We start from the raw sequence: 13,642 nt of genomic DNA on the forward strand, positions 1-13,642 counted from the left end.
TTTTATATGGTCTGTAGAGCACTGATGTTCTTTTTTAAAATGTGCAGACAGTGAGTGTACTTCAAGACCCTTTCTGATATTCCTCAGATGTTCTCCTATTCTGGTTTTAAGGGGTCTTGATGTTCTCCCGATGTACACTTTGTCACACGTGCATTTGACTGCATACACAACATTTGGGGTATTGCATGTGACGAATTCAGTTATTTTCACATTTTGTCCATTTATTTCAATTTCATTGAATTTGGATTGACTAGGACTTTTTATGTTGCGACACCCCAAACAAAGCCCGCATCTATAAAAGCCAATAGAGCGGTTATAGCTATGGCGAATAATGTCCGTAGGGCATAGACTACGGACTAATTTATTCTTAATATTTTTGGATTTGCGGTAAACATGTATTGGTTTGTTGGGCAAAAGTTTGCCCAACACAGGGTCCTGTTTCAGGATAGGCCAGTTTTTCTTAAAGGCTTTTTCTATTGCCTGATGCTGGGAATTAAATTGTGTGATGAAAGCCCACTTCATTTTCTCATTTTCTTTTTTCTTTCGTTGTGGTTTCAGAAGGGTCTCTCTTTCCACATTTCTGGCTACCATCAGGCTCTGTTCTATATTTTGACCCTCATATCCACACAGTTTAAAAGCCTCCATCATTTTTTTGGACTGGTCTTCAAAGGTGTCTTTATCCGTACAATTCCTTCTTATTCGCTTGAACTGGCCTCCCAGAATTCCGTTAAGCCAGTTTCTATGGTGGCAACTATCTGCCTGGATATATGCCACGGAATCCGTCGGCTTCTGGTAAGTTTTTGTACAGATGTTTCCGTCTTTGATAAAAATAGTCAAATCCAAAAAATTAATAGTACTTTTGTCAATGTTAAAAAGCAGTTTGATGTTAAAAGGGTTGTTATTTATTTTTAGATTCCCAATGGAAAATTTTCTCTTTTTATAAGTCTTTTCGTCCCTGATTTTTTATTCTTCTTTCCCTATATATCATTGTACCTTCCTTTTTAAAACAAAAAAATAGTATTTTATAAATTATACTAATATTCAGGCACGGTATCATCCCTCTTGAGCTGCTATGCACTATGCACTTTACAAATCCCCCTCTCTAGCACCTTATTGAACTCTCTAATTATAAAATAGAATTTGATTAGGATGTCAAAATGTAGCTCTATAATTAAGCACTATATTAGCTTTGCCCATTGTAGGATTTAATGTTATGATGTCGCTAAAACAGAGCTTCATTCTCAGGTCTGTGAACAACTGCTATTAGATTTGAGAGACCGCAATATAGTAGCATGGAATGACACTTAACCCGATGGAACGCAAACAGGAAATATATTTGGAACGCAAAAAGACGCTAAAACCGGAAGTCGTCACCATAAGACTGAAAGGAGAAACAACGGCCAGGACGCACCACGTCTGGTGAGGGGACATCAGAGATGACGGCAGGACGTTCTCTAAAGACAGGATATGACGTTTAGATGCCATCCGGAAACTAGTAGTGAGTTGCCAACCAGGTCCACGCTAGTCCAGGATACGTAACTACAGGAAGTGACGGCGGGACTGTTTAAAGACGGGGACAGGATGTGACTTCATAGAAACCAGGAAGCTGTTAACCAGCCTTTTCGTGATACCATGTATTTATATATAACACTAGCAAAAGTGAACGGGATTTATATGAAGTATACAGCGCTGAGAAAAATGGCGGGAAACGGGAGGATACCGCCCCCAATCAAACACCAGGAAATCTACTATATATACAAGAAGACTATAGAGAGAGGATACACCTTTGAAAAAGATCCAGTTTGGGTCGAAACGCGTCGGTGGACGATCCTCTCTTACACCTACTTTTTTGACCCTTTGGATGCCTATGGTCTATTGGACGGGAACACCTGCAAGACACCAGTGGTCAGGTAAACGGGGCCCCAGATACCCTGCCCACTGTTTCAACATCTCAGGTCTCCAGGTATGACCGGTCTATAGTAGTACTAGTGGCTCCAAAGTGGTACATGTTTTATTGTACATTTTTAGACACTGTTTATTCTGAAATAAAGAGATACTTGTTTTTACCATATACAGTATCTCGCAGTGTCTTTTTGCTTTTCCTCCTCTATTTTGGGAGTTGTATTACAGGACCCAAAATAAGAAGATTTTAAGGATTAAAGACCCATACGATATACGAATTTTCAAACGGACGTTGAGTGAGTACTTTGGGTAGGGGGACCTACCCCCAACATAAAGTCGTTGTTTGAAGTTTCCTTGTGATCATACACATGAGTTGTGATAAGCGTTATTGAAATTGATATATTGTGAGTGTACTGGAAACGGGGGATAAAACCTCCAATATCCATATATATACATATATATTACTACTCCCTGTCTTTTGAAATTTTAAAATATCTTTGTGTTTGACAAATCAGTCAAAACAGTATTACACGAGGGACATTGCCCTCTTTCTTCTTTCCTTGTCTCTTTATATACATAAACGCGGAAGGGGACAGTGAAAAAGAAGACAACAGGAGGACATAAACAGGGGAGTATAAGTCTCCTTTTACATAGAATATCCTTCCTTCACACACAATTATTAGCGCCCATATTTCACTGGTTCAAGTAATCCTTTTTTTTGCACAACCTATTACAAATAGTTGGATTTCAATGTTGTGGGTGATCAATCGGTCACCGACTTGGATCAGGAACTTTTTCTAAATGAATGCCTCCTCATCAATACCTCTGGTGTCCCAGGAGTGCCTTCTCCACAAACCTCTGTATTTGGCGAGCGATTGCCATTAGACAGGCACCCGGGCAAGTTGATTTCTATTTCTGTATTTGAGTGCCGATCATCCCTGCAACATATGTGTGTTTTGTAGATGAGTTCGCAAAACGCTATCCACTAATAGCAAAATGACCATGCCAGGTCAGATAGTAATATAGCGGTAGATCCCAATGGATAGGGAAGACCACCACCAGTCCAATTAGTATTTAAATCAAACTCATGTTTATTGTCTAAAAAATACCAAAAATACACTTTTCATGCATCATCATGTCAAATGGAATAGGATAAGTGACACCCAACAGGTTATACTTTACATAGTCGTCAAAAACATCCTCTCCTCAACGGTCATTTTGGTGCTGCTGCACATTTGCCAAGAGCAGTCATCAAGAAAACAGCGCACAAAAATGCATTAAATAAGGTCTCACAAGCCATCTCACCTACATGTTATCAGCGCTCATCTCCGTCATGCTGGACCACCTCCTTGTCGTCCATAGACGACATGTAGGTTAAAGATTAACTAGAAGCTTCACTACTAAACAGTTTTTATCTATTTTTCCTGTTTACTTTATGTCTATTTATGTTTTATTAAATGTTTTATTAAATGTGATTGTTCTAACTAAGGTGGCCACCTAAATGATATCTTCTAATAAATTTGTATATTTATAAACATAATTTTTATATTGTTTTGTGCATTTGAAAATGGTTCAAAGTGCTCATTAAGCTAATTAGCGCAGAATTTAAATTTCTTTAGTTGAACATATACGGAATATCATACTGCGTTCGCTATAAGCAGCAACAATGGAGCAGGACACGGTACTTGTGTATTATCACGGTGCCCATCGCATACCATAAGGCATACGATGGTATGCGATGTGATGCGATACAATGTTAGCAGATGTTATACAATTTCAATACCTAATGGGTGTTTTCAATGTTAAATGTGCCCCCTATAAGATAAATAATTGTATAAGCACCATAATAGGTGCTTACAATGTTAAAAGCACCCCCACGCCACCCGTGCTATTAATGCCAACCCGAAGCATGGCGAGCGCAGCGAGCCTGCGAGGGGCGTCGGTACGTGTCCTCCGACCTTTTCATACCCCCACTATCCACGTCGGCGTGGAGTTGACCTTATATAGTGCCCTGCGAGGGGACGCAGAACACTATCCGACGTGGATAGTGGGGGTATGAAAAGGTCGGCGGAAGCGTACCACCGCCCCTCGCGGGCTCACTGCGCTCGCCACGCTTCGGGTTGGCGTTGATAGTGGCAGTGGCGTGGGGGTGCATTTAACATTGTAAGCATTAAACTATTAAGGTGCTTATACAATTAAAGATTGTATATACAATTTAAAATTGCATCTCATTGCATTGTATGCCATTGTATGCCATATATAAAATGGTATACAATTTTAAATGGAATACAATGCCATACGACTGAATATCGTGGGCGCCGTGATAATACACAAGTACCCAGGACACATCTGTATTGGCTTTATCTTATGACCAAACTTATTGGGGACATCTGTAACAGCACTACTGAGAAAATGATATGTAACTAACACTATATATGTGCAAGAGATGCCTGGGATAGTAAACAAACTTTGTTTCATGTTTTGAAACTTTGTTTTTTGATCAAATAAAATTTATGTGTGTGTATGTCATGTGTCTGATGTGCTTATACAGCATAAATGCAAGATACTTCAAAATATATAATTGAAATATAAAAATATTTCGAAATACGGAATAATCCGTCATCCAAAATTCTCCTGGTCCCGAGCATTTTGGATAAGGGATACTCAACCTGTATCAGTAATATATTCCATATATACAAATATGCCTTTTAGCAAGTACTAGCATATACCTTTCAGCCAATTTCCCAGCACTAAATGAATAATTCACAGACTATGTACAAATTAACATCTTATTAACGAGTTTATATGCAAACTAATTATGGTTTAAAGAAATATTCCTAAAATACATTTCTAAACTGCAATATGTTATGTATGAATATAATTTTATTATATCTAAGTTTCAACTGCATGCTATAAATGTACAGTTATTATTAGTATTCCAGTTCTCACTTTCTGTTATTTCTAATTATCACTTGATGATTTACTGTATGTTGCACTTTGAATTATAATACAATATGTCCTTTAAGAAGTATGACAATGATCCCCTAGGAAATAGAGACCAGTCAATAAGACTTTCATATTATCATCCAACATACAGTATAATCGAATTCAAGATAATTTCTTGTATTGTACTTTTATAATGTATTGTACTTTTAACAGCAATTGGCAAATAGAAAATGTGACTCACACACGTACATGTGGGCAATAAGTAGCCCTCCAGTTGCTGTCAAACTACACATCAAAGAATGCTGCCACACTTTTAGCATGCCCTAAGAACAAAGCTATGGCACAGTATACTGAGATGTGTAGTACCACAGCAGCATTATGGTCGCTTATTGGCCACTCCTTAAGGGGTGTTATTGGCCACTCCTTAAGGGGTGTTATTGGCCACTCCTTAAGGGGTGTTATTGGCTACTCCTTAAGGGGTGTTATTGGCCACTCCTTAAGGATTTTGTGTGTGATTCGATCCCGGTTCGATCTAATCAAACAACAAGCAAAACTAAATTGATTTTGACTATACAGTACAGATCTGTACTATATAGTGTTGCCTGCACAGTCTATTTTTCTATTCGATTTTGATGCTGCAGGGCCGCGCATCGGGGTTGAATCAGCTGAATGCGGCTGAAAACCGTTCGATGTCCATTCGATTATATAAGCAAAATAGAAGCAAAATTGAATAGAAAAATGGACCAATTGAGCAGTGTGTATGGAGCATAATAGTGGGTACACACAGTTAGATTTCGTTTTAGATTTGTAGTTTACTTGTTCTTTATAATTTTACTATAGTCTTTCCTGCCAAGACTATTTTTCTATTCGATTTACGCTACATTTGCGATCAAATCTGCATCGAATGTGGAAAAATCATTTGATGCCCATTCGATTCCAATTAGATTCCGACTTGATTTTGCTTCTATAAGCAAAATCAAATAGTAAAAGAGTGGAAATCTCACCATTTGTAACCACTAAAAGAGTGATAATGTGATCACACATAGGAGAGACAAAGCATTTCTTTACAGAACATTATTACTACATTACAATGGATCGCTAGTGCATTCGTATACTATAGCAGTAAGACAAGGATTCTAATTTGGGAAAGGGGCAAGAGGTCAGGGGCTAAAAAAATTAATTAGACATGTACGCATTAATATCATTTAAAAAAAAAATCATCCAAACCCATAAAATAAACCAGAACTGAGAATTTACCATATCAAACTAGACACTATAACGTTCATTATCAACTTGGACTATCAAAGAAAACATGTCTTGTCTTTAGAAAATATCTATCTCGCTTTGCTTTGGACTAATACATTAGTATGCATGTGAATATGTAAATCCTCCAATACTTCATTTAATCCTTACTAATTGAATTACTACATATAATGCACGGAAGACAACATGAGATTTACTAATATGTCAGGGTTCCACATTATTGTCATGAACATATTATTGTAAAGTTAAGGTAAACATTACATTGTTTATAGTCTGAAGTGAATAAAGTTGTATTCGTACTTAGACAATAGTAAACTCAATTGCATTTGTCATGAACGGAATCCTCACCTGTATTACCTCGCTGAACCCGCTATTAATAGAGAAGGAATCTTCATCATTCAAAATATCCTTTAGTTGAGGGAAATCTAAAGGCCTCAAAAAGGTGAAATCAGTTCTCTCTAATGCTGGTGAAATGCAAGTACTATAACATTGATTTGTAGGTCTAGTCAACGTCTTCACTTCCATGTACCTTAAGGTACCATCCGAGTTCAGCTGTAGAGTTGGTTGGTTGTGACATTGAAAATCATTAATTTCAGATGCACCAAGACAGTTGCAGTTACTTTGGGTACTCTTTGTCCTTAAACACTTGGCAGTCAGAACAACGAATGTGATGAGAGACACTGTTCCGACAGCTACAAGAGATATTATTAAATATAAAGTCATGTCAGATGATTTGTTCTGATCTGTCTGGTAGTCTTGGGAGTTAGGTGTTTCATCATGTACAAACTCTTCAAATGATACAAAAATAGTAGCTGTGCTAGATAAAGATGGCTCTCCATTGTCTCTTACAAGAACCAAAATGGTGTAAAGGCTTTCATCTGAATCAAGTAAACGTCTCATCATTCTTATTTCTCCTGTATGTTGAGCAACTCTAAACATGGATGGATCAGATGCCTCCAAGATACTGTACGAAAGCCAGGCATTGTAACCTGAATCCAAATCTACAGCTGTTACTTTGGTGACCAAGTAACCTGCAGATACAGGACGTGGTATTTTTTGATGCTCAATGGCTTCGCTAGTCAAAATAGGGTAAAGAATTTTTGGATAATTATCATTTTGATCCAAAATAAATAAATAAAGCGTAGCATTTGATTTTAATCTTGGTGACCCTCCATCTTCAACAAAAACAGTTATTTCTAAAAGCTGGATCTGTTCATAGTTAAAGGAGCGCTGAGCGTAAACTTTGCCATTGTGATCATTTATATATACATAGGAAGATATTGGAGAGCCTGCTGTATATATTTCTGACACGGAGAACCTTAGTTGGGAATTCTCGCCATCATCCGCATCGGTTGCAAATAAAGTGCAAAGTAAAATTCCCGGGACATTATTCTCATAAATGTACGCATTAAAAGAATGTTGTGCAAAAATAGGATAATTATCATTGACATCTGAAACATTAAGAACCATTGTTCTTTTTGTGTACATTGGTGGGAATCCTAAATCTGTGGCAACTAAGTGGATATTGTACTGAGGTGTAATTTCCCTATCTAGCACGCCATCTGTAATCAAGGAATAGTGGTTTTCGATGGATTTAAATTTAAATGGAATCCCTGGAGTTATTTCTAACTGTACTTCTCCATTTTTGCCTGAATCTCTGTCAATTATATTAAACAGACCAACCACTGTGCCAACTGCTGTATTTTCTGGTACTGAGCTCTCCAAGGAGGTCACAAAAATTTCAGGAGCATTATCATTAGCATCTTCAATTTCCACTTGAATAACACAATGTCCTTCCATCACTGGAACACCCTTATCCCTCGCTCTTACATAGATTTCATAGAAAGTCATTTCCTCAAAATCAATACTTCTTTGAACATGAATCTCACCAGTAAGTGGATCAAGATGAAACAACTGCCCCACCGATTTTAAGGTATGGTCCTCAAAGAAGTATTCAATTTCACTGTTTGGACCATCGTCCATATCTGTAGCATTAAGTTTAATTAATAAAGTTCCTGGTAGATTATTCTCTAACAAACTGGTCTTATAAACTGGTTGATCAAATGAGGGAGGATTGTCATTGTTGTCCAAAACTTGCACAGTTATTTTCGTAGTCCCCGATCTGGCCGGATGGCCGCCGTCTAATGCGGTCAGTATCAGGTGATGCTCGGCTATTTCCTCTCTGTCTAAGGCATTTTCTAAGACTAGCTCGGGAAAAATCTTGCCATCTTTTAACTGTTTGACATTCAAAGAAAAATATTGACTTGGGCTCAACTGATAATTGCTTACGGCATTTGTGCCAACATCCCGGTCAATTGCATTTTCCAACGGAAACCTCAGCCCCGGAGCTGCCAGCTCAGCAAATTTAATGAGCCGTTCATTATTACCAAAATGAGGTGAATTATCATTTATGTCCAACACTTCAATCACCAAACTAAACAGCTCTAATGGCTTTTCTATGATCAGCTCAACAGGCAGCACACAGCTTGCACTAAAACCACACAGACTCTCTCTGTCTATCTTTTCATTCAGTAGCAAATCTCCGCTTTCCAATCTAATAACAAAATACCTCCTGCTTTCTTCAGATCCCAGTCTCAGTCTCCGCTCGGAGATTCGTTCAGCATTCAAGCCCAGGTCATGAGCTACATTTCCTATAAGTGTTCCAGGCTCAGATTCCTCAACCATGGAATAATACAACTGTGCACAGACCCCTTCCCAGCAACCAAGAGAGAAAACATACAATACTTGCCATATCCAAACATTCCAACACTTCTGGAAGTCCATTTTAATTGAAATGCTTCCCTGGGATTAATAAGCCCAACATGTCAGCTTCTTAGATCAATTCACAAGTCATGATGTGGTCTCAATTAATCCAATAAAGCAAATTAAATCCTTCCCAACTGTTCCGTTTTTCAAAACGACTTTGCAAAGCTTTGTTATTCTTACTGATCAAAGTGAGAGAGGGAGGGTGAGTCACTGCCGGGGGTGGAGAGAAAGAAGACAGTAATAGCATATATTATGTGCTAGCTCATACGATTATTGGGTGAGAGGAACTCCCACTCTTCCAATGACTAAATCTGCCTTGGCATTACAACACACACTAATATTATAGCACAGAACAGCCCGTATTCTCAAAGGCTCATTTAACAGCATTAAGCAGCAATTTTGGTGTAGAAAAAAAAACAGACTGCACACAATAAATAAATTAAAAACTCTAGAAAAAAAATGTTTTTATGAATTTTGAATATATACTGTAGTCACTTCCCTACATCAGATGGATCAGAGATACAGTCGTTGGTTCTGTCCTTAGCATACTGTATATTCGAGCGCTTCACATTTTGTAATTATACATTTGCTAATTCTACCATGGTGATATGCAAATCAAATAACAGATTTCTCAGCATGGGGGAAAAAAAGACATAATTTAATGCTCGCTTTATCTGTGTTTGAAGTGAAAATAATGTACAGTAATCGCCATTCATCTTACAAAGCAGAAATGTTCATGTTCCATTACTTTTGTATGTTCTTTCTAGATTCTTATTCTGTTCCAGGAACACGTGGGTACTGAATGCTGAAGCCCCGTCTGTTCCAGTGTTATTAAAATCTGACTGAGTGGGCAGTTATCTAATTCCGCAGCTTCGCACACAAAGTACTTCTGCTTATAGACAAGATTATATAATACTGCTAACAAGAATCACATATAGCAAGTATTATGTAGTTCATATTATCTAAAGGTAGATACTGTGAATGTCTTTACACAAGGAAAGTTGTTTTATGTAGATTTCTTGACTTTAAATTCTGCATCAGTAAAAAAAATAACCGCAGTAATTACGAGTTGTCAGATTCCATACTGTAAATGTGATTGCTACTATATACCTAAAAGTTGTGCTTTCTGCAGGAGACTCCCTGAAATAGTAGTCTCATGGAAGAGTATAACAACCTAAGGATAGCCATCGACCATCGATGATGATTCAAAATCATCGATGGTTCATGGCCGATGTCGAATACTTTTGCCATCGATGGGGGAGAACCAGATGGTTTCCCTCCGTCGATGGAATAGCAAAACAATGTTTTGCTTTTTTTTTTTCAAAGTGCTGGGACACGGAGCATAGCTCCGCCCCCCGACACCCGCGAAGCCCCGACCCCGTGTTTTGATTGGCCCATTATGTAAAAATATCGATGGTCATCCATTGCATAGTTAAGCACTATTGATGGCCAGTTGCAGAATTGCCATCGATGTCAACCATCGATGGCAATGGCAACGATGGCCATCCCTATAACAACCTCCCTGATTTCACCTGTCCTAATGCATTATTTTAAATTTTTCGTAAAAAAAAAAAAGTAAATCCTCATTTGTTATAAAGCACAATGGGGCTAATTCAGTAAGCCCTGTAGATGTGTGAAAATCATTATTTTTATAAGTCCATGTTTGTACTTCTGCACATGCGCAGTGCCCGCAGTGCGCAAAGCTCGAAGTGTGACTGCATCCCGGAAGGGGCGGGGGATGGCGGGGGAGGGCGATGCAGTGTTTGATGGACGTGGTCCAGACAGCTCAGGCATGTCCGGACCATTTTCAGGACCTCTGCTTGATGTCACACAACTGCCGTTGCATCTAAAAAAATAGTGGCACTGCGTTGGGGGCTACCCTTACCACTGCAAATGCAGTAATTTCTGCAATGCTATTGCAACTTAATTGTGATTGCATTACAGGGAGGGACTTTACAGACTGGGTGGCCTTTCCCTGTGCTGGTGGCCCCTAGTATGTTAGAGACAGCGGCTCCAGTTTTGCTATGTTAGCAAAACTGCTGCTGAATCGGGACCCATACAGCTACCGTACTTGCATTTCTCCTAGCCACTTATAAGAACCACGTGTAAAACAAAGTACATGAACAAGCCCATACACATAAAGATGTACTTTCTTCAACAACTACAGAAGCTCTTATTAACTGCTTTGGGGAACATCTACATTTAGACATAAATCATTTTAGGACTCAAAAGTAGGCAAGTATGAATTACATGCTTGTGTTGTGTCATATATTCAGCCGAATATGGTAAGTACAATAACAAGAGCCACTGCAGGCAGCAGACTAGATTGTCATATTCATAATGACTTTACTCCAGACTTGTTATAGACAATGATAGGAAAGTGGCAAGTAACAAGACAAGACCATAGAGAGATTGCATGGGCCTTGGTAAAGTTAGTAGGTGGGGGATAATCATGAGATGGAGCCATGCCTACTTTTAAAATCCCCTAAAACCCTACTATAGGTGCACCGACCTAGAGAAGGGGGGGGGATGGATGGACAGGGGGGGTGGTTGTGAGCAGGGATGATAAGTACAGATCTTGGTGCACCTCACTGTGTATATTGTGGAAGGACCTACAATGTGTGTTTTAAAACAAAATCAAAGTAAGGGAGGTGTGGGTGGGTTATAGTCAGGATGCCGATCAAAATACTGGCAGTAGCCAATAAAATGAGCCTGCCTTCTCTACCTGCCCGACTGCATCTTCAGCCTCTTGTAGAGACAGAGAAGTCTTGCCTCACAACAACCCTCCCCCAAACACACACACACACCTGCAGGCATTACAGGATGATGGCATCAATTAATAATGAGACTCTCTTAATATGCCATAAAGTTCTATTTTTGTTCAGCATTAGATGGTCCTCTGAGTTATATCTTTATCAATCTTTCCATTATTTGGTCACAATGGTACAACATACTGTAGATATGAATGCTACAGACACAATATACATGTACTGTACATTTGTTCTAATTAGGAAAACGTGTCACTTTACAAGCAGCCGGTCGAGTCACACACACACACACACATACACACACACACACACACACACACACACACATACACACACACACACATACACAAGGCATTTTACCCATTGGGTAGAAGAAGCATGATGAGTAAGCTTACAGCATTTTGCAAAATGTACAGTACATACTGTAAGTAGTAGCAGACTGGCTAATTATATGCATTTATATGAGTGTTGAGGTTTACGGTAAAGTACATAATATTATTAACCTTAAAATACAGTATTTCCTTATTGATTCCCTATTTCACTATGAACTGTATTTCATAAGTAGCATCAGTTATTTCCATTATTTATAAGTGTTCCCTTTTAAAATATGAGTTTTAAAGTCAATAATAAGACTTAACCTATCATACATATGCAATTAAGTAAGTGTGTGTGATTGTGAAAGAAAGAAGGTGAGAGAGGGAGAGAAAGACAGATAGAGTTAATAGTAAATGGGTAACCACTCATCCCGGTGCTCAGGCATCCTGACACTGCTCATAATGCCGATGCTGGAATCCCAAATGTAAGCATTCCAAACATAAAGTGAGGGAGGATAAGGCTGTGTGTATGGGGGATGTTATGTTTAGGCACTATGGGGAGGGTTAGGGTTACGCCATGGTAGGGTTAGGATTAGGCACTAAGAAGGGTGGCTAAGGTTAGGCACTAAAGGTGGGCAGTAAGAGTTAGGCACTACGGGCCACGTGTAAGCTTGAAAAGTAATAAAATGGAGAGTGATAAAGTACTAGCCAATCAGACTCTAACTAGTTGGGCTTTATATATGACAGTTAGTAGCTGATTGTTTGGTGGTTTATAACTCTCCATTTGATCACTTTTCAAGGCTTAGTACATATCGCCCTAAGAGTGGACAGTTAGGGTTAGGCTGCAGGACGAAGGGTTAGTCTATAGGTAGGGAGGGTTAGGGGGTGGTGGGAGAGGGTTAGGATACCTAATACCTAGGTATAAGGTTCCTGACCATCAGCATGCTGCTGACGGTCATCCGACAGCATGTTAGGCGACAAGATCCCGTACCCAACCCATTTGAACATATGATTTCTCTTGTCACATTAAAGTTTATGTACATATAAATTTAATTACAAATAGCGCCAGCAAGAAAATTGATAATACAATGTTATCTGTAAAAGGAAAGAATCATTTAATTTATACTTGTTACAGATTTACATTTAATTATACAGTTTATTGGCTATATAAATATCCAATGTAATGTTTACAGTAATATACTTTTAATACTTTTGCTGTTGGTGTCTATAGAGAAAGGTACTGTAACTGCTTGTATGTATTGAAAATTCAATATAAATAAATTGGGGAGTTTTACAGCAATGACAATTGTTTTTCCTCCAAAATTAGATAGATTTTAAGCTTGCGAGCAGGAAAGTGTTAATAAATAAATGTAGTCCCCATCACCATCACTCCATCTATTCACTGCGACCAATGTAAGAAACCTCTTTTGATTGGCTTTGAAACTAAACTCCATGATAATTATTCTGTAATTTTGTAGTAGGACTCCCACCAACAGTTTTCAGTGTCATGTGCCCTTATTCTGGTTGGTGCGGTCAGAGCCGCACACGGGGCTCCGACCGCACAAACCAAGGGCCGCCCACCCGACGGATCGCCACGGCCGTCCGTACACGGACGGCTGGCGATCCGCACAAAAATGGTGGAGGCTACGCCTCCACCATGGTGGGAGCTGCCCCCTGCCTTCG

This window comes from Crinia signifera, chromosome 4 (genome assembly GCF_055691185.1).
Source record: "Crinia signifera chromosome 4, ASM5569118v1, whole genome shotgun sequence".
Lineage (NCBI taxonomy): Eukaryota > Metazoa > Chordata > Amphibia > Anura > Myobatrachidae > Crinia > Crinia signifera.